The 24,095-nt window shown below is 41.4% G+C and overlaps 1 protein-coding gene across 5 annotated transcripts in view; it reads left to right on the top strand.

Moving 5' to 3' along the window:
- LOC311065570 (uncharacterized protein) overlaps positions 1 to 24,095 on the top strand; it is a 108,527-nt gene that overhangs the window by 42,381 nt on the left and 42,051 nt on the right. The window lies entirely within an intron of this gene.

Consider the following 24,095-nt stretch of genomic DNA (forward strand, 5'->3'; position numbering starts at 1 on the left):
CTCGTAGTCTTCTGACACCATGTTGTGTTAGGCAATTATATAGTTGAGGGATGAGTTCTGCTACGACGAGGTATAGTACTGTAGTTTTATTAACAGGTAGAAATCTGCAGGGAATGTTTGCCACACCGGCTCTCATAGGAATGTCATTCATTCGATAGCACATTACATCCGTAGACGCCACTTCCGGTGTCCCGGGCAATACCAACTCAAGGGGTGTCTAGGCTAAACCATTACACAGTGTATCTAATAGATTACACCACACTAATGGCATACATGTGTTTGGTCCAGTATTGTCAGTACCTAGATAAAGGATGGCTGATGTAGCTGACTTTGGGAGAGCTCCATGTGTGGACGCTTTAAGTCAGTGGAGTGGAGTATAGAATTTGAACGGCAGGAGTAGTCTTCACCAGGCCGGTGCAGCTGGAAGGCAGAGTTCGTCTCTCTGCCAGGCTGTAGATGGCTGGTAGGTGTAGATATGGTTCGATCCTGTCAAAGTATGAGATTTGTCTCACCGGGCCAGACTGGCTGGGAGACAGGGTCTGTTTCCCTCTTTCCTTCTGACATATGGGTCGGTTGGGGAGGGGGGTTGGTCTCGGACGAGACTGGATTGTCCGGGTGGGGCTTTGCGCGCGCACTCTCGGTTGGGGGGCGAGCCTCCGCCCGGATGTTTTGGGTCAGCCTTGTGAAATAAAATTGACTGGACATTGTAGCTATTAACTTGGGGATCGTGAATGTAGTGGAAAATGCTCTCTGTAGGGTGCCTTACATGTTGGACAATGTGATCTGTGTTTTGTCTTAACTCCTGGTCTTTTCTGTCTGATCTGGCTTTTGGGTTCCCGTTCGTCTCCTCTTAAAGGCTCCACGAATCCTAGGTATAATCTTGGTTGCTGAGGGGGGGGGGGGGGGGGTGGGGGGGCGCTGGTATGCTAGGATGGAATTGGTTAGATCGGAGGTTATTTGAAGCAAGTACTTTGTCACACTTTTTTTCATCTCAATTATGACTTCTTGTTAGTATGATTATATTTGGGTTATTTTGGTTGTAATATTTGACAAGTTTTCCATGTTTATATTTTGGGTATTTTGGCTGCTAGTTTATCTTGGATCCTTATAAGGGACCTCGCTTTGTAGGGGGAGGGTGTCACGGCCCTGTAGCCTGGCTTACCAGGTCCTGTGTTGTGTCTTGAGTACTCTTGTCTTTAGTGTCTTGTACAGGGCCTGTAGGTTGGGGAATTGGGGGTGCCAATCAAGTGCATTGGGAGCACCTGGCCAGTGTTCCCCAGTATGCCCTATAAAAGGCTGGGTGTGGCCACGCTCAGTCTCTCTCTCTTTCCCTGATGGCAGCAACACTGTGTTTAGTTTAGTCTTTGTTTGAGTTTGCACCATTCAACACCCCACACTACATTTACACTACATCCATACATTTGCTGACACTACTGACACTGATTAACACATCTCATATTATTCTTGGTTATATGTTGAATTTAAGTTATTGTTTATATTGTAAATAAATATATTGCTTTGTGCACTTTTAAAAGCCGTGTCTTCCTCCTTTTTGTTATGGCCTATGAGCCAGGTCATAACAGTATCTACACACTTACTATGTCTGTTTTACAGTGGCCTAATACAAAGTTATATTATCAAGTACAGTATGTGTTATGAGAGTACCTTGCATAGAAAACAATATTAACACAAACAATTGCAATAACAAAGAAGAGTGTTGGCTCACTCTGTGATGTCACACATAGCTGGGTGGTTAGACAAAGTAGTGGCTGGGTGCATGGTTAGACAAAGGAGTGAATAATGTCTCATTATTCTGACTCGGGTCATTATGTGTACATTGCTCTCTCTCCTTTTCTTCTATGATCTGGCTATAGGGTGACCAGATCCAAACAGGGCCAATGAGGGACAGATGAACCCGTTCCGCGGGACCCCCCCCCCCCCCCCCCGCGCGCGCGCAATTTTTTTTTATTTCGGTTTTAGGGTTCGGATTCAGGTTAGGTTAGGGTTATGTTATTTAATTCTTATTTTTGCCTGATTTGACTGATTTATTATCAAAAAAATTAAACACAATTAAAACTTTTTTTTTGTGCAAAAACTGGGGGGTATGAAATCTTCTCTGTAATAGGAGTGTGATAATAAGAACTATAATAGAACTACTATGCAAATAAAAACTTGGATCGATAGGGTTCTGTGCAGACTGCAGTCAATTTAGAAACACTTGGTTGGACCCTACCTGCTCGTAGTGTCACTGTTGGCAGGTCCATTGCTCCTAACATTATCAGAATGGCTGGGCAGCTGCTGCTAAATCCTCTGATCTCTGATGAACATAACATTCTCCTCTTCAATACCTTCGGTTTACCCCCCAACTTGGAAGCAAGCACCAGGAGGTTGTTTGTTTATAATAATTCACAACGTGGTCACTGGTCGTTAGTTTGAGTCCTGGCGGGGTCTATTACTTTTTTTTCTTTTTCCTCGGTAGCTTTCACTGTTTTGAAATACTTGCTTAAATATGCACACTTTGCAGCTTTTGCACAGATAGCTCTTGTATCCTCTTATATGTTGTTGAGCTGCTGATTATTTTCTTTCCGACTTGTATTCCACCAGCAACACGTGATTTAATTCACTGCTCGTTCACAAGAACGCGGCCGCGGCCGCCTCGTCCAAAGAAAAACACTCGCCCCAAAACACACTCGCCCCAGGTATATCTGGCGGCCTCGGTCGGCGAAAAACATAGGGGCGAGTGTTTTAATTGGGGCAGCGTGCGTCTCGACAGACAGACACACACACACACACACACACACACACACACACTCGGCCCGCTCCCTGATGACAGGCTCCACTGCTCCGCTGCGCTGCGCACAGCCAGTTAATTGATAAAATCAAGATTTTAAACGCATATTTGAAAACTGGAGCCTATCAATCAAAATGCGGGACAGCGTCTCAATTTGCGGGACGCTTGAAAAGTCACTGAAATGCGGGACATATTGTGGATGTTCTGGGTTTTTTTCTTGAAGGGAGGAGGATAATTTCCTTGATGTCCAGCCAGTGGAGGTGGAAATCCCATTTTAGGAAGCTGCTGCTCATCAGTTTGAAATTAGGTAAGTCCAGTAAGCCTATGTATTGTTTCATAGTGCATTAGTTTCTACTGCACACATTCAATGTGTGTTTTAACCTTGTACCATTGTTCATCAAGTATCTGGTATGAGAGTCTCTTGCATACAAAACAATATTAACATTGTTGGCTCACTCTGTGGTGTCACACATAGATGGGTTAGACAAAAGACTGAAAAATGTCACATCATTCTAACTTAGGTCATTCTGTGTAAATTGCTCTCTCTCCTTGCCTTCTATGATCAGGCTATCACGTTTACTCATTGTATGTATATATTTTTGTGATAATGTATTAGTGTATGAATTCAATACATTTTATTGTTTACCCCAGTATGTCCTCATTGGATTTACACAACATGGATTTTACAACATAAAGCAGTACCAAAAATATCAATTGTTGCATTATTACAAGTACTAAGTACTCTACACATTTTATTCTGCAGCATTGAGTGGGAAGATGATGAGTCCTGGCATTATGGGATGGAAAGTTTGCTATTGTCATCGTCTGAGGAATATCTGACAAGAGACTACGACAGTGAGGAGGATGACAGTGAGGATGATTACCGGCCCTGCTTATATGTTCGGTAGGTTATTATAACCTATATGCTGATTTCATTGATATATAATTTTGTTGTGATTATTTCTGAATTTGATCCTATTTGTTCCTGCAGTTCTGGTGGTGCCCTAAAAGTCAGCATTGATCATCTTCCACTCATTAGTCTTGATGAGTCTGTGCATGATGGGGGAGCTGACGAAGAAGAATCCATTAACACTCCAGATCCAGAACATGATATCCAGGCCGATGCTAACATTCTCAAACAACCTGCCTGTATAGCGTACCACATGTCTCTACGTCAACTAGTGGAGCATCTACAGCAACTAGAGCAAGAGTGTAAACACTGTGGAATCAAAAACAAATTTGATGTTCGGATTACATCTAGGGGTACAGCAGCCGTCATTGAATGGGTGAGTCTTTGTTTTTGGTGTCCTTTACTGTGCTGCTGAATGCGTTTTCAGTTTGCAATGTTGTACGTTATTGCATCTAATTATCCTGCATGTTTTCCAGTTTTGTAAACAGGGTCACACTGTGTGGAAGTGGTCATCCCAGCCGTATCTGAATTATGGAATGCTGGTTGGAGACTTCCTTCTGTCCTGCAATGTCCTCATCTCGGGAAACAACTATGCCAAGGTTACTCTCCTATTCAAGTTCATGAATATGGGCATGGTGAACAAGACCACATTCCACAAGATCTAAGACCTCTACTGTGTTGACACAATCACAGAGTTCTGGAATAGAAAGAGGACTGCGATAATCACTAGACTACAAACCACAGACAAAGTTGTGGCCCTGGGTGAGTGTCCATATATAGCCCAATACACAGTCCAAATGAATGATTGATTATAGACTGATGTTCTCATGACCACTCATTTGTATGAGGGGTCTAACACAAGCTATTTGTGATGAGTACAGATACATTTCAGTTGAATGACATGATCTGATGTTTTTGGAACAAACTAGCTTTGCATGAATGATAATATGGTTATGAGAAGGCTAACGGTTGTCATTCCTATATTTATGTTTTTGTTTATGCCAGGTGATGGTCGGATGGACAGTCCTGGTTACTGTGCACAGTATTGCATTTATAACACCATGGATAATGACACAAAAGAAAAAATCAATTAGGTCAAAATCGACAATAGAGAAACTGGGCGAAACTCTGTGATTATGGAGAGGCAGGCATTCATCAAAACATTTGACAAGCTCCATGCAGAACTGAAGCTGTCAGAGATCTGCACAGATGCCCATGTCCAAATTGGATCTCTTTTTAGTAAGACATATTGTATTGATACATTACACTTTATGAAGACTGGACAGAAACGTGCCTTAATTTATTGTTTAATTATGTGTTTAACTATCTTGTTGCAGGTGGGATATCATAAAGTGGGTAAACTTGCCATGCATGCATATGCTACTTTACACATAAAGTAGCATATGACCAGGGAGTATTTTGATGGTGGGAGCATACTGTATGACCAGGGAGTATTTTGATGGTGGGAAAGTTGGCTATTTGTCTCCACAATGTTTGTAACTACAATTGTCCTCCATGCTGAGCAGCTTAGCTTAGCATCTTAGCTTAGCATCTTAACTTAGCAACTAAAGCTAACTTGCACTGAAGTAGTGACTGCAGAGGCCCCAAGCTGCTACTGTGTGACTGTGTTGTGATTAATTAATGAATTCTACCCCACTGTAATAGTAATACTATTTTGAAAACAACTATTTGGTGTCATGTATTTATGTTATATTTTTGTAAAACATTTTTTTGTTTAAATGTGATGTTATTTCTGTTATGTATTGTTCTGTTTATGTCCAGTTACAGTATGGCTATCAATCAAAAAGAAAGCCAATGCATCCTGTTATGATAATGTGATGAAGAAACTTGCCTTAAATTCATTGTTTATGTTTATCTGTCTTGTTGTAGTTCCATAATGTCCAGTAAAATGAACAAACTCAAAACACACTGATGTGGACTCATTCCTTCTCTCTACATCAATCTATAGAGTATTATAATATGATACAAATGCTAATGACTTATAAAGAATGTTGTCACTTTACTTAAAGGTCACTACGTCATGCTATAGGGTATTATAGTATGATACAAGTGCTAATAACGCATGAGTATGTGACCACTTTACTTAAAGGTCTCAAAGTCATGTTATAGCATATTATTGATGTTTATAAGACATTATTCCATTTAATAAACATGTCTGTTATAATGCGTTATGACACATTACAGGACTTCTCTATGAGCCTTTACAACTGACTAAGTTAGGGTAGTTATAATGTGCTGTTCCACTGAGCATAATAATGCATTATGACCAGCAGTTATAATACGTTATAAACGTGGTTATAAGTCGTTATACATGATTATAAACAATTATAATGAGCATTATAATGCCTTATAAGGGCATTATAATGCATTATAAATGAGCTTGTAAAGCATTATAGAGGCGACCTTCATAGAAAGTGTTACCAAAAGAAGCAGTAGTAGAAGAAGACTATCATGAATGGGTGAAGTATGAACATGATTACATGCACAAATGAGTCTGCATGCAATCAGAACTTTGGCTAGAATAGCTAAAGTATAGAAAACAAGAGTTCACAGTCAAGTCACTTTGGATAAAAGCGTCTGCTAAATGACTGTAATGTAATTTGTGTGTGTGTGTGTGTGTGTGTGTGTGTGTGTGTGTGTGTGTGTGTGTGTGTGTGTGTGTGTGTGTGTGTGTGTGTGTGTGTGTATGTATGTATACATATATATATATATATATATATATATATATATATATATATATATATATATATATATATAATGGAAAGAGAGAGAGAGAGAGAGAGAGAGAGAGAGAGAGAGAGAGAGAGAGAGAGAGAGAGAGAGAGAGGCCGGTGATCATATGGAGATACAAGGTTTCGGGAGGCATACGTTGATCCGACAGACCTTTTAGGTTTCTGCCCTACCGCAATATATGCAGTGTTGCCGTTCTGTTAATGTAATTGAACTCTTAAGGTCATCTCCATAGTTTTAGCCCAAAGCTAAAGGGAACACGTTTAACATTTACGTTGTTCATTCCTGGAAGGCATTTCTTACCGTATTTTATACACATAATGCAAATGTATTCCTCGTCCGCTCCTTCAATGCTAATTGAGTTATGCATCCATAATGTACCCCAAGGGTATCGCCATGGCATCATGGTAAATAAGTGCCTTTAGACAAAGTCAAATAATTTACAGTTTTCCATACTAATAAATCATTACGAAAAAAGTTTCACAAAGGACTTTTACAAGCTAATGCTGGCAGAACATTGTTCTCCTGATGCTTGTACACTATAATGCTTTTACCTCATATCTCCATTTTTCAACTTTATTATTTTCCTTTTCATCATAATACAGGGTAAGGGCGCGCTCCCACCAAAACAGGGTCGGCTGCTGTTAAATGCAGGTTGTACGCGGCCACAGTTTTTTGCAGCCAGCGGATTCTAAAAAACAGGAGTGACGCACCTGTCACTCACTTTCAAGACCGTCCCCGTAGCCCGCACCGCCTTCTGCCTTGAGCACCATGGTGCTTCCAGAGTCTTGGGACGGTCCGGGAAGGGGAAGGGGAAATTCAGCTCCTGCCTCCAGCAGAAATGGACAAGTTGTGTAGAGTGGATAAACACAAGGTCTGCGCGACATGCGGAAAGATCCGCTCTTGCGTGAATCCACGCATTTACATTGACAAAGCATTGGCAGATTCCGCCCCAGAGGTCAAATAAAAGTGTGGTGGGAGCGCGCCCTAACACAAAAGTTGCAAACAGAGCCGCTCTAAAAAGGGGTCCTTAGTCTGAAAAACGTTGAAGACCCCTGCTCTAGTGATCCATGTGTACACACAAAAAACACAATCAGAATCAGCTTTATTGTTAAATCACAGGTTTACAGAAGTAAAAAAGTGTGTGAAATTTGTTTTGTTGAGTGGTGCCTTCGATGAGTTAATTTCATCAAGCTATTTGAACTAGAGGAACAAAAAATCCCTGTCCATTCATGTCAAGGCTGCTCAACAGGAACATAGAGGGGCGGGGCACAAGCAATTACAGTCTGTCCCTATTGGCCGTCTAAGAGCACCTACAACGTTTGGGAAGTTTAGCATGCTGGGAACTGGAGTTTTGGCTGTTTAAAGCCCAGCCAATAGAAACACAGAGGGGGCGGGGCTTAAGCAATAACATGGGCGGTCAGATGGGTGGGTCGCGTGCATATTCAGAGCATGTTTATTTGAATGATCATTCAACCGATTGTGTTGCGTATCACAATGAAAAAAAGAAAAATGTTACATAATTTTTCGCTTTAAATTGTTAAATTGTGCCATTATAATGTTTATGCTTTGTCAGTTATTTGGGGGCCCACTTGCAATGTCCTCACGGCCTATAATAGCTCACCTTCAAATGACAGCTGAGCAGACATTCTGAGATGCAGCCTGTGCAAAGGCCAGCAGAAAGAACAGGACCTGATACAGAAAAAGAAAACAATACTTTTATTTTGGTACTCCTTCTTGGCCTCCAGGGCAGCCTCATCATTTCCACATTGTTAATGTGGGTGTTTTAATGTCAGTGCGACGCTGAGGGACCAGCTAGGGGCCTCCTTCATGTCTGTGACATCTCCTGTATGACAAGCCAGTGGAGTGGATGGGAGTCCCTTTGTTCTTTCTCTTCTGGTTACTGTCTCTCTCTTTTGTTCTCCTCATGCCCCCCCCCCCCCCCCCCCTCTCTCTCTCTCTTTGTTTCACCCTCCTTCATGTTCTGTCTCTCGTCCATGCTCTCTCTCTCTCTCTCGCTCTCTCGCTCTCTCTCTCTCTCTCTCTCTCTCTCTCTCTCTCTCTCTCTCTCTGCCTGTCTCGGAAATAACTCAAATGGGCAATTTACACTCAGTTCCTTTCCAAACTGTCAAAACAGCCACATTGTTCCAAGAAGAAGAAAAGAAGAAGAAAAGGGCAGATTCACGCTTCAGGATGTTGAAAAGGACAAAGAAAGCTTTGGGACAAATACAAAAAAAGAAGAAGAAAAAAGAAAGAAAGTAAAGTCAAAACATCCCATCATCAACCAACCTGCACGAACCTCGAGTACGCCCCAAAATAATCACACTTAAACTGAGGACCCCCCAAATTTAAGATATTTGAACTGGGAGTTCCCCAAAATAATCAATGGAATGTGTTGACTAATAGAAGTACATGAATAAATACATTTTTGTTACTTCTCACTCACGACTAAAGGCTCCCACATCCTTTCACTTAACTAAAAGAGTTGTTGCTTTAAAGATTGTGTCTTATGACACAGCGTTTTGAGATGCCTGACGGGCATGCGCATGAAGATCACCGAGTGCTGATGGTAGCTTTTTAAGTGCTAAAGTACTGTACATTAAACACAAGCATCAAAGTTAATCTTCTGCCTGGTGAGGCCCGGTTTTAGAAGAAATGCTTGGATGTGTTACTTGAGTAAAAGTACCAATACAATAATGAAGCACACAGGTACTCAAACTTTTTTGGTGTCCAGGAACAAAACAAGTGATCAAAATGATTGTGATGCGTGTGTGTGTGTGTGTGTGTGTGTGTGTGTGTGTGTGCGCGCGCGCGCGCGTGCATGTGTGTGTGCAGGAATTTGAACACACACACAGACACACGCACGCACGCACGCACGCACGCACGCACGCACGCACGCACGCACGCACGCACACACACACACACACACACACACACACACACACACACTAAGGTGCACCCTTGCTTCGCCCTCTCTGTGTTCCTATTGGCTGGGCTTTAAACAGCCATAACTCCAGTTCCCATGCATGCTAAACTTCCCAAACTTAGAGGACAGATCCAGTCATTTTAGGTGTTTGCTTTGATGTGTCGCTAATCACTCACCAACATATACCAGGGGCAGTTGACTTTTTTCATAGAAGCCCCTGTTGTCCATTGTGGAGACCCCTTCCACTTGCATAATGGAGTAATGTGTATAGACAAAAATCGCTGTTTTTAGCTCCAAAGTTCATTTTTTCCCATTAATCCTCATTATACAGTGTCCTGAGACTCAAAGATGCACTGAATGTCCCTTATGAGCTGCCGTTCATGCAGAACGACATGGAGCTGGTTGCTCGTTTCTCTCACAGAATATGGCAACACCGAGGACTAGCTTCCACGTGAACCACAACCACAATGAACTTTGGAGCTGCTAAAATAGGCGATTTTCTTTTATACACATTACTTCATTATGCCAGTGGAAGGGGTCTCCACAATGGACAACAGGGGCTTCTATGAAAAAAGTCAACTGCCCCTGGTATGTTGGTGAGTGATTAGCGACACATCAAAGCAAACACCTAAAATGACTGGATCTCTCCTTTAATAGGTGCTCTTAGACAGCCAATAGGGACAGGCTTCTATTTGATCCACTACACTTCCTTGTTTATCGTAGCGCAACAACGGCAGAATACCAAAACCCTCGCCAGTATTATAGGCAAATCCAGCGGTATATAGAATGGGGGCGAGCGTGTTTTGGGGCGAGTCTTCCGGTTACCTAATACTTTCATTTGCTCTCCGAGGCGAACTTGTCGGCCAAGCCTAACACTTATGGAATACTTTCATTGCAGTAAGCAAGGAAATACAACATTTTGTTGTTACTTTTGGGTCAATTGTTGTATTTATTTATTAAGTAGCCGTGTAATAAGCAGGATAATGTATGGGGAGGTGGTAATTATTGAAAATGAAATGCCTTCAGGGCATTTCATTTTCAATAATGACCACTTCCCCATACATTATCCCTTGCTCAACATACATACATACATACATAGTGCCTTTATCCAAGGTGCTTTACAATGATGGTGCATTACATTTACACACTGACGGCGGAGGAAACCACGCGAGGCACCAACCTGCTTATTGGGAGCAAATAGGGGTTCAGTGTCTTGATCAAGGACACTTCGACATTAACTCTTGGGGAGCCCGGGATCGAACCGGGAACCTTCCGGTTCTCCAAACGGCTGCTCTACCTCCTGAGCCACTGACACCCCTGAGCTATTGTACTTATGTTATTTTCCACCACTGAAAACAATCTGTGCTGATGTGTACATTACATTATGTAAATGAATTGCATAATTCATCTTAGTCCCCTCTACACACACACATCAGTGTGATGAAGAGTGGCTGTCATCCGTCCTGATGGCTTTAGACATGTGATTAATGTCTTGCGACGGACCACGTTTGAGACTAATGAGCTCTGATTGTTTGTGTATAATTGATGTCAGGGTCCGTCTAATCTATCCTCTGTGTTTCCCTCCCTTTGTCTTAATTGGCATTAATAGTGGACAACGCATAGACAGACCGCTTTTACCCCCAACAACACTTACTCCCTCTCAATCTGTCTCTGTCTATTATCCCCCCTTGCTGGCAGTGTGTGTATGTTTGTGTGTTTGTGTGTGTGTGCAGTGGCGGAGCGTCCGGGTAGGCTAGGTAGGCGGCCGCCTACGGGCCCGGAACTCCTTGCGCCATTAAATCAAATGCAATTTGGGAGTGTGCAGATGTGTTACCTTCTTCTCCTTGCCTTGATATCCAGCAACTGGCCTAAATACAAGATGTGCACACAATCTCCTCTGTGAACTCAGAGGCGTGGGACGTTTTGCTCTAACTCTCGCCGTGCAAAGAGAGAGAGAGAGAGAGAGAGAGAGAGAGAGAGGGGGGGGGGGCAATCCTAAGAAACGTTTATCTACTGCCTTGCTTATTTCTCACCTCAAATGTCTTCATATACATATTTTAATGTACTGTTTAAGTTTAAAACGAGTAAAGCACCATCATCTTGGGTTAGATAAAGAACAAAGCAGCCCAATAGTGTCTCCCTAAAATCAGGTGCGAGTGGAGGAACGTGCAACTATGAGAACCAGTCACAAAGGTGAATGAAATCATGATGAGGGCCGAGCTCATGCCTCCTTGCATGAGAGCCAACTGACCTTCTTGTCACCTGACAGGGGGGGAGTTTCCCTGGTTGGACGTAGCGCTTGGAAGGAACACGTTATTCCAACCAGTTCCCTTCCCCTCCATCAGGCGCCCCGGCTACCGGGGAGGCGTTATAGTGACCAGGATTACTATATGTTTTTTGTGAGGGTATTAACTACCCTGAGAGACACGGGGAGAACATGCAAACTCAGGGTGAAAGTGATGCAGCGTGAGATATTACAGGGATATATTTGACTATTGTCCTTTAGTTACAGGAATTGCAAACATGGAAATGATTTTTTAAATTTGGAAATTGGCCTTTGGCACTCTATACAAATGTATACAAATATACAGTATATGAGACGCTGCCACTGAGACGCTGCTGTGCTGCTGTGCCAGAAGCGCTTACCTTAAAACAGACTATTCTTTACTATTTTCTTTAAGTCTGATTGCTCATGAACGATTGGATGCACCGTTTCTATGCATACAAAGTCGATAATTATGTAAAAACAAAAAAGAAAAGTCTGTTCATCAGTTCTGGGTGTGTCAAAGAAGCGGGGCGTGGCTATAGCACATTTGGAATGACGTGCCTGAAATATGAATCAATATAATTCAGTACGGCTTGCGTACTGTTCCTAAATTCCTAATTCTGTTTAGAACTACACCAACACAAATGTGGCATCGGGTCATATTTTAGTTTTATAATACTAATAATGATAGTATTTAGAAAACGTTTTCCGCATTTCCCCCCAAGATTTTATTTGAAAATCTACAAGCTCGCGTCGCATCGCATTGTGAGCTTGTAGGTCTGCTATTTTCAAATAGCTGATGTATAGGTTTAAAGTGCTCATTTGGCCCACAGTCGCTTCTTTTGGGCTGGTTTTCCTAGACCTGGTTGCTTGTTTCTCTCACATAATCTGGCAACACTGCTTGCGTATCGATCAAAAGCAACCATTCACGCCGTCATTCACTGCCGGGTGTCAACAGCGCGAATAAACATAAGAATGACCCTGGCTGGATGCATATCAATGGTCCATTGTGTGCAAGTACTGTAGGTGTAGGCACATATATATATATATATATATATATATATATATATATATATATATATATATATATATATATATATATATGAGTGAAAGATACATCTTACGATGCACTGGGACACATCATCAGTGATGTGTGCCTGAGATCACCGGCATCATATTCAACATCATACGTCCTCCCTCAGGTGACCCAACCAGGGTTGATCAGACCCCGGCTTGTGTCCCAGTAGCGTTAGCCCACAGATCGCTCCTCCTGATCCAAAGCCATCTGGAGGCTCTCTCTGCCGCCTCCATGGTGGACTTGATGGCTTTCCTTTTTGCAGCCCCCGTGATGCCAAGTAGCGTGTATACCTTGCACAGTGAGCGGCCAGCAAAGCCTCTACACCCCACTTCAATGGGCTCGCAGCGTGCTTTCCAGCCTCTTCTTTGGCATTGCTCGACCAGCTCCTGGTACTTTGACCGCTTCCGCTCGTTCGCCTCCTCTATGCGATCCTCCCAAGGAACTGTCAGTTCTATCAGTAGCACCTGCCTTGAAGAAACTGACGAAAGCACAATGTCCGGCCTCAAGGAAGTTGTTGTAACGTGGTCTGGGAACTTGAGCTGCTTGCCCAAGTCAACTCGTAGATCCCAGTCCACCGCTGAGGTGAGAAGGCCAGCTGCTGGTTTGGGCTGTGACTGCGGCTGCACTCCAGCCCTGACAAAGGCGATGTTTCTCTTGCCATGTTGTTGCTTGCTGCTGTTGTTTTTGGCCACAGCTTTGGAGATGTCTTCAGCAACTGCCTTCAGCACCTGGTCGTGCCGCCATCTATAGCGGCCCTCCCCAAGGGCTTTCGAGCAGCTGCTTAGGATGTGCTCCAGAGAGCCTTTCCTGGAGCACAGAGCACAAGCTGGAGAGTCAACCAAACCCCAGAGATGGAGATTGGCTGGGCTGGGTAGGACATCATAAACAGCACGAACCATGAACCTGATGCGCTGGGGTTCTGCCTCTCTGATCTCAGACCAGGTCAACAGGTCAACGATAGACTCAAATACGCTAATTGAGTCTATCGGTTTCTCTCAGTGTGTAGATAAACCTACTCACAAGTTCAACCATACCCTCGACCTTGTTTTGGTCTATGGTATTGAAATTGAACATCTTATAGTCTTCCCATATAATGAGAACCTCTCCGACCACTATTTAATAACTTTTGATTTTACATTAATTGATTACTCACCATTGGACAAAAATGTATTTGGTAGAAATCTATCTGATAGTGCTGTGGGCAAATTTAAGGAAGCACTACCATCAGCCATCAACTCAGTATATTCCAACACAATTGAAGATCTCTATACTTATAGCCCCTCTCAGGTCGATCACCTTGTTGATAATGTCACAGGCTCCCTTCAGACAACGCTTGACTCTGTTGCTCCTTTAAGAAAGAGGGTAATAAAGCAACAGAGGCTAGCCCCATGGTATAACTCTGGAACTAAAAATCTCAAGCGAACGTCACGTAAGCTTGAAAGGATATGGCGTTCAACCAAACAGAAAGAATCCTGTATAGCCTGGCAAAACAGCCTTAAAATATATAGGAAGGCTCTCTGCAATGCCAGAGCCACCTATTATTCTTCTCTAATAGAGGAAAACAAAAACAACCATAGGTTCCTTTTTGACACTCTAGCCAAATTGACAAAAAGTCATGACTCTACTGATCCGCGTATTCCTATATCCCTTAACAGCAATGATTTCATGAATTTTTTCAATGGTAAAATCAATACTATCCGAGATAGTATTGATAACCTACTACTCTCAGCCCCTACCGGACCGCCCTCCGACGTAATATCCCCAGAAGTGGCTGTACGACACAGTGTATATTTGGACAGTTTCTCCCCGGTCGAGCTCTCCGAATTCACTCTAATGATCACATCTTCCAAACCAACGACCTGTCTCTTGGATCCAGTCCCAACTAGATTGCTTAAAGAGGTCCTGACCCCGGTTGGTGCATCCCTACTCTATATAATCAATATGTCTCTGGTGACGGCTACGTACCACAGTCCTTTAAGGTAGCTGTCATCAAACCCCTCCTCAAGAAGCCTACTCTCGACTCAGGCATTTTGGCTAACTATAGACCTATATCGAACCTCCCATTTCTCTCTAAAATCCTTGAGAAAGCAGTCGCCAAGCAGTTATGTGACTTTCTACATAACAACAAGCTATTTGAAGCTTTTCAGTCAGGATTCAGAGCACACCATAGCACTGAGACGGCATTGGTGAAGGTCACAAATGACCTCCTGATTGCATCCGATAATAACCTTCTCTCTGTACTGGTTCTGTTGGACCTCAGTGCTGCATTTGATACTATTGATCACCATATTTTGTTGCAGAGACTTGAGCATCTGGTTGGCATTAATGGTGCTGCATTGAACTGGTTTGAGTCCTATCTGTCTGACAGATTTCAATTTGTAAACGTTAACGATACACCTTCACTACGCGAAAAGGTTAAATACGGAGTCCCACAAGGCTCTGTACTTGGACCAATACTATTTACTCTATATATGCTTCCTTTAGGTGAGATAATTAGGAAACACTCTATAAATTTCCATTGCTATGCAGATGATACACAATTATATCTATCAATGAAGCCAGATGAAACAGATCAACTGGCTAAACTTCAAGCATGTCTTATAGACATCAAGAGTTGGATGACCCGTAATTACCTACTCCTCAACTCGGACAAAACTGAAGTTATTGTACTTGGCCCTAAGCACCTCAGAGATAAATTAGCCGATGAGAATTTTACCCTAGATGGTATTACCTTGACCTCCAGGGCCACTGTAAAGAATCTGGGAGTCACGTTTGACCAAGACATGTCCTTTCAGTCCCACATAAAACAAATTTCAAGAAATGCCTTTTTTCACCTGCGTAATATTGCAAAAGTTAGGCACATTCTGTCCCAAAATGATGCAGAAAAACTTGTCCACGCATTTGTTACTTCTAGGCTGGACTATTGCAACGCTTTACTATCAGGCTGCCCAAGTAAATCCCTAAATAGCCTGCAGCTTGTCCAGAATGCCGCTGCGCGCATACTGACAGGAACCAGAAGAAGAGATCATATCACTCCTTCATTGGCCTCTTTGCACTGGCTCCCGGTTAAATACAGAATCGAGTTTAAAGTTCTCCTCCTCACATACAAGGCCCTCAATGGACAGGCACCAATATATCTCAAAGAACTCATCGAGCCCTATAAACCAACCAGAACACCACTGCGCCCACAGTATGAAAAAATGCTTACGGCTCCAGAAAACCCCAAAAAAGTTAGAACAGGAGGCAGAGCATTTAAGTTTCAGGCACCTCAGCTGTGGAACCTTCTCCGAGTCTCAGTCCGCAAAGCAGACACACTCTGTATATTTAAGACTAGACTAAAAACCTTTCTCTATGATAAAGCCTATAGCCGAAGTGTATAGACTCAGTCACCCTATAGTTATCCTCTCTCCCCTCCCCCCCCCCCCTTCTCCTCTCGTCCTCTCTCTTCTCGTTCTCCCTTTGGTTGTGTGGGTTTGTGTCCCAATGGTACGATCGTAATTAACCCTGTACGGATTCACGCTCTAGTAAGGCCTGCCACTAATTCTACAACCGGGGACCCGCTCCCCGGAGTTTCTTTTATTTCCCACTTCGCAGGTCCATGGACTGTCAATACGGACCCCCAGCTGCGGCTCAAGACTGTGACTGCGGACCGGGCCTTTCCATGGAGCGCGACCGTGGATTTCTACTACACTGCACTATACCACTATACTATATATACTGTATATTATCTTAATATTCTTATATTATACCATTATATACTACATACACATTATTGCTGTACTATATTATACTATCATATATATCACATATTACACTATTATATGTGCTACTATTGTTACTGTTACTACCTGCACTGTATCTCTCTCTGTCTCTGTCTCTGTCTCTGTCTCTCTCTCTCTCTCTCTCTCTCTCTCCTCTTTCCCCCGACACGGTCGAGGCAGAAGCCCGCCACCCTAGAGCCTAGGGCCTGCCTGACGTTTCTTCCAGTTAAGAGGGAGTTTTTCGTTGCCACTGTCGCAAAAATTGCTTGTTCAGGGTGGGATTGTCGGGTCTCTTCTCTACATGTAAAGTGTCTTGAGACAACTTGTTGTGATTTGACACTTAAATAAAATTGAATTGAATTGAATTGAACTTCCTCTCCAGCGCACCCTCCCACCTTGTCCATGCTCCCTGCTGCTGCATACCCACCATCCTGCTGGTACGTTCCTCCTCGATCCCGGCCCGCACCTCCTTCAGGACTAGCTGGCGTTTGTCCTTGCCGTGTGCCTTCTCGTAGCGAGGTTGAGGAAAGGCACCGAGCCCTGCACGGCCCGTTGCCACCGTGCCCGCCAAAGCCCTGTGTCTCAGCCGAGACTCGGCTACCTCCAGACCTTCCTGAGCCCTCCACTTCCTGCCAGTTCGCACCACGATGCCCGCTGATGCGACCTTCGAGTCCTTGGAGTCCCGATAGAGCAAAGCCTCTCTTGTGCGAGAGACCCTGAACTCCTCGTCGAGGCTGCTGAAAGGGAGCTGGAGTTTGTTGGTCTTCCCATACAGTGCTGCACTGCATAGGCTGCGTGGAAAGCCCAACCATCTACGGAGGTAGCTACTGATCTTCCTCTCCAGCGTCTCTACTGTCGACAGGGGCACCTCGTACACCAACAGCGGCCAGAGTACCCGGGGTAAGACGCCATACTGGTAAATCCACGCCTTAAACCTGCCGGGTAAGCCAGACTTGTCTACAGCCGATAGCCACGTCTCAAGCTCCTTGATGGTAGTTTGGATTGCTGCAGTATCCCTGAGACTACAATCAAAGACCTTGCCCAGGCTCTTGACCGGTTTCTCGGTGATAGATGGGATTGCCGTGCCTATGGTTATGTGCTGTATACAGCAGTAGTCCCAAACCTTTTTGGCCCAAGGGAGCCCTTCCAATATAGCATATTCATTACCAACCACCCACAATGTTTGTGAAAGTGTGTGTTAAATATTGAAGTAACAAAGAAACGTCTATCCATTACTATAACCAACAATGTGATTGTTGCATAATGGAGATATTTGATATTGGTATGAGTAATGTGACAGCATGTCGTAGAGACTTTGATGAGACGGGAGGCATGCGTTAATCCGACATACCTTTTCTCCGACTATGTGGCATCCGCGTGCGGTTAGGGTTAGGGTGCGGGTTTGGTTCGGGTTTAGTATTGGAAACGTCGGAGCGCTGCGCTGTCGGAGGAATGCGCTGTCGCACTAACGTACTGCACCCTGATGAGACAGGGGTTATGAGTTGGTGTCACATTAGCTCTGTGTGAATTACTAGTCTGCCTTAAGTCAGTCCACCTTAAGGCCAGGTTAGCTCATTTCACTAGCTTGTTGACTCCGTGACATTGTATCTAATGGTGGCGAGCCAATAGATTAGCATTATTGTTATTATTATTACGTCGTCGCGTCCCCCCCTCCACACACACACACACACACACACGTAACATTTTTATTTGCGTTCACATTTAACAAGTAATTCTTGAACACAAACAATAGTAGATGCGCAAACTTGGTAAAACTCAACGACAAGTATTTCAGGATACAGATCACCCGTACAGGATGCTTCCTGTACCCGTGATCTGTATCCTGAAATTGCAAGCATTCCTCCGAACAGAATTTTGCCAATGCCTTAGCTTTTGGCTTGGGCTTTCCTGCAATCTGCAGGCCAAATATGAACACAAGCAATTTACATTTGTAACAAGTTGTATAATTTTACACACACACACACGGCTGGATGGACCCACACGTGTCCCGTCGCCACATCCCGGACCGACAGTGAAAACACACACACGAACCCACACAGACAAACATATATCCAAGCACACACACACAGACGGCCGGACAGACCCGCGCGCGCGTGACGCCGCTTAAGCACGTTCGCTGTGTGTGCTTGTGGCAGACGGCAACAGTGTAACAAAGTGGGTCAATGGATTCAACGCATGCGCAGTTTGATCATTCATCCCATCGGTCGGAAGGCCATCCCACACCTGGGGAGCCGTAACCATGGTGACATTCTTTTACATAAAAACGCTAATAAACAGGTGACATTTGGAGAAAGCGAAAAACGGGCGTTGGTGTTCCGTGCACATGGTAATGGTCAATGGCTGTGTGCAAATGCAGATTAATGCTCCAGGCACTGAGGAGAACTGGGCATTTTTTGGCACAGCACAGACAGAGCTACAGAGGCACAGAGCTTTGGTTAGTTATTGGAGGATTATCATTTGTGCATGCTGCGTGCATAATGGTTTCTCAAGAATCAATTGAGTTTGAACACATTTTCTAATCAAAGGGCACTGCAAAACAAGTGGCACTTCAGGTTAATCCTTCATAGCGTGGCTCAGCTGACCTGTTAGGGCAATACATTATAAACCACTACTCACAGGTTATACTGTAATAGGTAGTGGATGCCGTCCGTGCCTCTGGTTGGGACAGTCGTGGGAAAGTTGATGAAGCATTTTGTGAGAATCTCGTAGTCTTCTCCTAGAGCTATCCAGTTCAAGTCAGACTGTCTGTCTCACCAGCTGTGCTCAATCAATACCATTCTTAACATGCAAGACCACAACAAACTTGTTTGAACTCCAAGTTCATGACCCACATCACCAGGTATGGACTAGTGTATTATTCTTTTTAAATAGCTAAAACAGCAGATCTAAGAAATCACAAATGCATCTCATTGTGACACGTTGTGAGCTTGTAGATCTGCTATTTTTATTACTTTTTGTGTGACACTGACTATATTATGTGTACGAAGTAGGGCATTCATTTACCCTGAACCCCCAAAACAAGAATAAAAATAGAAAAAGTGCTCCTCGGAGCACAGGTCTCCGCGGTTACATGGCGGCTTTCCGACATGTCGCCTTTCCGACGTTAACGAACCCTATACCTAACCCTCACCCTAACCCTAACCGCACGCGGAAGCCACTAGTCGGAGTGGCGAGATGTCGGCATGGAAGACGGTTACCGTCTCCGCCAGGTCAGGTAGGTTGTTGTTGGCCAGCAATGTTCGGAATTCGCCAATCAGGATGGAATAGGAAAAATCATACACAAACACACATAAGCATATGCGTATAATATAATCTCTTCATCCATGCCAGAAAACCGGGCAGGACATAAATAAATGCAAATGACGCACACACGCACGCACGCACGCACGCACGCACTATTTTGAAGGATAATTTATTTTGTATAAAATGAATGTGAGATGTTAACGAATTCCAGAAGGATATAGCTCTATATATAACTGTATGTTTGAGGAGATTGGTTTGTGGGGCAGGAAGTGCCAGTCTGGCAGCTCTGTTCTGAACAAGTTGCAATTTGTTCAGATCCGACATAGTTGCTACTGACCATATGACAGGACAGTAGAGAATATGACAAAAAAACAGGGATTGAATGACTTGACCCATAGCGGATGTCAAGTAGGTGGAGCACTTCCTGACCATGGCTATGCCTCTTCCCATTTTTGTTATAATGCTATCAATATGTTCAGTTGACTGTCCAATAAAACACCAAGCAGTTTTTTTTTTTTTACCTGTTCTATAGGGATTCCTGACATAGATAGATTCAGCTGAGGGTCACCAATAAGCATAAACCTGGAGCCAAAAACATTACTCCTTGTTTTGGTGACATTCAGGGCTAGTTTGTTATTTTTCAACCAGTTAGACACCCTTTCAAGATCATGATTTAAAGCAGTTATTAATTCATTCAAGGTAGGGGCAGTGCTGTACAAAGTTGTGTCATCTGCATACATTACCATATTGGTGTTCTTTGTTACACAAGGGAGATCATTTCTGAAAATAATAAGAAGCAAAGGACCTAAGCAGCATCCTTGAGGACCCCGCAGTTATTGTACTTGCGTTCTGATAGGCTCCCAGGTAAAAAAAATGTAGCATACTAAAAGTAAACTTTTGATGAATGTATTAAAGTATATTTTTAGTATGGATGAGCTATTTTGGCTGACTTAAATTGAACTTAAGTGTACTCAAGTACTAATAAATTACTACTTAAGGTATGCTTGAGCATACTAAAAGTGCAAATTGTGTGCTAAATTCGTACAACTTTTTACAAACTTTAAGTATACTTAGCACAGTAGTGAAAAGTATACCCACGAGCGGTCTAAATGCACTTTTAGTGCAATTATATTATATCATTAGTGTGCTGTAAATCTACTTTAAATGGGATTACAGTACATTATCAGTAGTATAAAAGTGTATTATTAAAACACTTTTATCATATTAATAATACTTTTCAAATGTACTTTTTAAGTGTCCCATTTAGTTTATTTAAAATGTATTAAAGTATATTTTTAGTATGGATGTACTATTTTGGCCGTCTTAAATTGAACATAAGTGTACTCAAGTACTAATAAATTACTACTTAAGGTATGCTTGAGCATACTAAAAGTGCAAATAGTGTGCTAAATTCATACAACTTTTTTACAAACTTTAAGTATACTTAGTACAGTAGTGAAAAGTATACCCACGAGCGGTCTAAATGCACTTTTAGTGCAATTATATTTTATCATTAGTGTGCTGTAAATCTACTTTAAATGGGATTACAGTACATTATCAGTAGTGTAAAAGTGTATTATTAAAACACTTTTATCATATTAATAATACTTTTCAAATGTACTTTTTAAGTGTCCCATTTAGTTTATTTAAAATGTATTAAAGTATATTTTTTTGTATGGATGTACTTTTTTGTGACAAGTGACAAGATGGTGACAAAAACGGAACAGTTGATTATGTCATAATCACATGACTGCAAATTTGAAAGGCAGAGCCAATGGCTCTGCTGAAAGGGAACCCTGTGACTCTGACCAATCACAGGGAAGCTAGTGCAGCATGCAGTCTCAGGATTGCAGGACTTCTAATGTATTTAAATTATTCTACACTTTAATAAAGCATATTAATAGTATATTAAAAAGGATTTGCAAATAATCATACTTTTTAAAGTAAACTAAAGCTCATTTTAAAATTACCTTACATTAAAATAAGCATACTTAAGTACATTTCTAACTGAGTAAAATTAAAGGGCACTTTCATAAAGCATACTTATAGTATGTTACACAAGGCATGAAAATAAGTGTACTTTTCATAAGTGCACTAAATTAACAGTAACACTATAGGTATTTGCAATTTGGTATATTTTTTAAAAGTGATTTTAAAATACAAATAAAAATTATTATAGTGCATTTTGTATTATTATAATCAAATAAGCATATAATGAAGTTAAATTAAAGTACACTTTAATGAAGCATAGAAATAGTGTATTATAACATTCTTAAACTACACTTAATTCCTACTATAAGTATTAGTAAGTTAGTATACTTTTTCAAAGTACACTGGCATATCATTTTAACATACTTACATTAAAGGACAACTTTGTTTTTTTACAACCAAGGTTTATATTTTAGCTTGTAATTAAAGTAAATAAAAGATGAGTGTTATTTTTTTTTCATTTACTGCTTTCTATAATTTTAGCAATTTTCGTGATTTTTTTTACAGTGGGCGGGGGCATTCTGTCCGGTGGCTAAATATGTCTTTTTTTACACAATAACCTGGTGTTTTCTTTATTATTATTTACCGTAGCTCTTCTATCCCCCAATAACTCACATCTGGCCATCAAAGACCACAGGACCTTTTTTATTGTGTAAAAAAGGCATATTTAGCCCCCGGACAGAATGCCCCCGCCCACTGTAAAAAATATCGCAAAAATTGCTAAAACTATAGAAAGCAATGAATGAAAAAAAAATACCACTCATCTTTTATTTACTTTAATTACAAGCTAAAATATAAACCTTGGTTGTAAAAAACTAAAGTTGTCCTTTAAAGCACAGTTATTTTAAGTATATTTAAATACATTTCTAATTGAGTGCAATTAAAGTACACTAAAATAAAGTATGCTAACAGTGTATTACAAATGTCTGAAAAATAAATGTACTTATGTTAAGTATACTAAAAGTACACTTATAAGCATTAGTAGTTTATTATACTTTTTCAAAGTACACTGGCATACAACTTTCAATGTTCTTACATTAAAGTACACTTATTTTATGTATATTAAATACATTTCTAATGGAGTGCAATTAAAGTACACTTAATAAAGTATACTAACAGTGTATTAAAAATGACTGAAAATAAATGTACTCTTCTTAAGTACACTAAAAGCTCACTTATAGTTATTAGTAATTTAGTATACTATCTCAAAGTACACTGGCATACAACTTTTAATATACTTACATTAAAGTACACTTCTTTTTAATATATTAAAATACATTTGCAATGGATTGCAATTATAGTACACTTACATATGTTAGACTAACAGTGTATTACAAATGACTTTACTATAAATACACTTTTCTTAAGTACACTAAAAGTAAACTATTAACTCACTGAGTGCCATTAACGTGTTTCACGTGTTTTTACCGCTATGGCGCTGGGTGCCATTAACGTGTTTGACGTGTTTTTGAAAAAATAGTAAAAAAAATAAAAAAAATAAACTTTTTTTTACTGAAAAAGGCTGTATCTCGCTTCCTAAGCACTTTTTGTTTTTTGTGAAAAAAAACTCTGGCACTTTTCAGAATCAATTCTGAAATAATTCTGGCAATCCTGGCACTCAGGGAGTTAAGCAGTTTCAATTTAGTGTACTTTTAAAAAGTGTGCTTACATTTAATTAAAAATATACTTTGCATAAAGTACACTTTGGATAAGTACATTAAAAATACATTTCAAGTATTCCATAATTAGTATATTTATTTTCAGTACATTGAAATTGAACTAAATTACATATTTTTTTAAGTATACTTTGTATAAGTTTATTTTTAATATGCTTTTAATTAAGTACAACAATCCAAAGTATACTTTTAATAATATTAGTACACTTATATTATATTTTTCATATACTAAAGTATACTACTTTTTTACCTGGGCTACCATTCAAAAACACTCTCTGCGATCTCTCTGATAAGTTGCTCAACATCCAACCAAGTGCCATACTACTGAATCCATATTTTCTTAGTTTAGATAACATTATGTCGTGGTCTATGACATCAAATGCCCCGCTAAAATCAAGCAAGACAGTACCAACCATCTTCTTTATGTCGATTTGTGTCAGCCAGTCATCAGTTAACTGAGTTAGAGCAGTTGATGTGGAATGACCCTGCCTATAAGCATGCTGGGAACAAGTGAACAGTTTGTTATTGGTAAAATAATCTTGAATCTGTTTAAAAACAACTTTTTCTATCAATTTACTCAAAACAGGAAGTATGCTTATTTGCCGACTGTTTGTACCGGTAAATTCTTTCTTTTTATCCTCAGGTAAAGGAATGACCTTTGCCTCCTTCCAAATCTTAGGACA

Source organism: Gymnoscopelus microlampas (genome assembly GCF_963454915.1).
Source record: "Gymnoscopelus microlampas genome assembly, chromosome: 18".
Taxonomy (NCBI): Eukaryota; Metazoa; Chordata; class Actinopteri; order Myctophiformes; family Myctophidae; genus Gymnoscopelus; species Gymnoscopelus microlampas.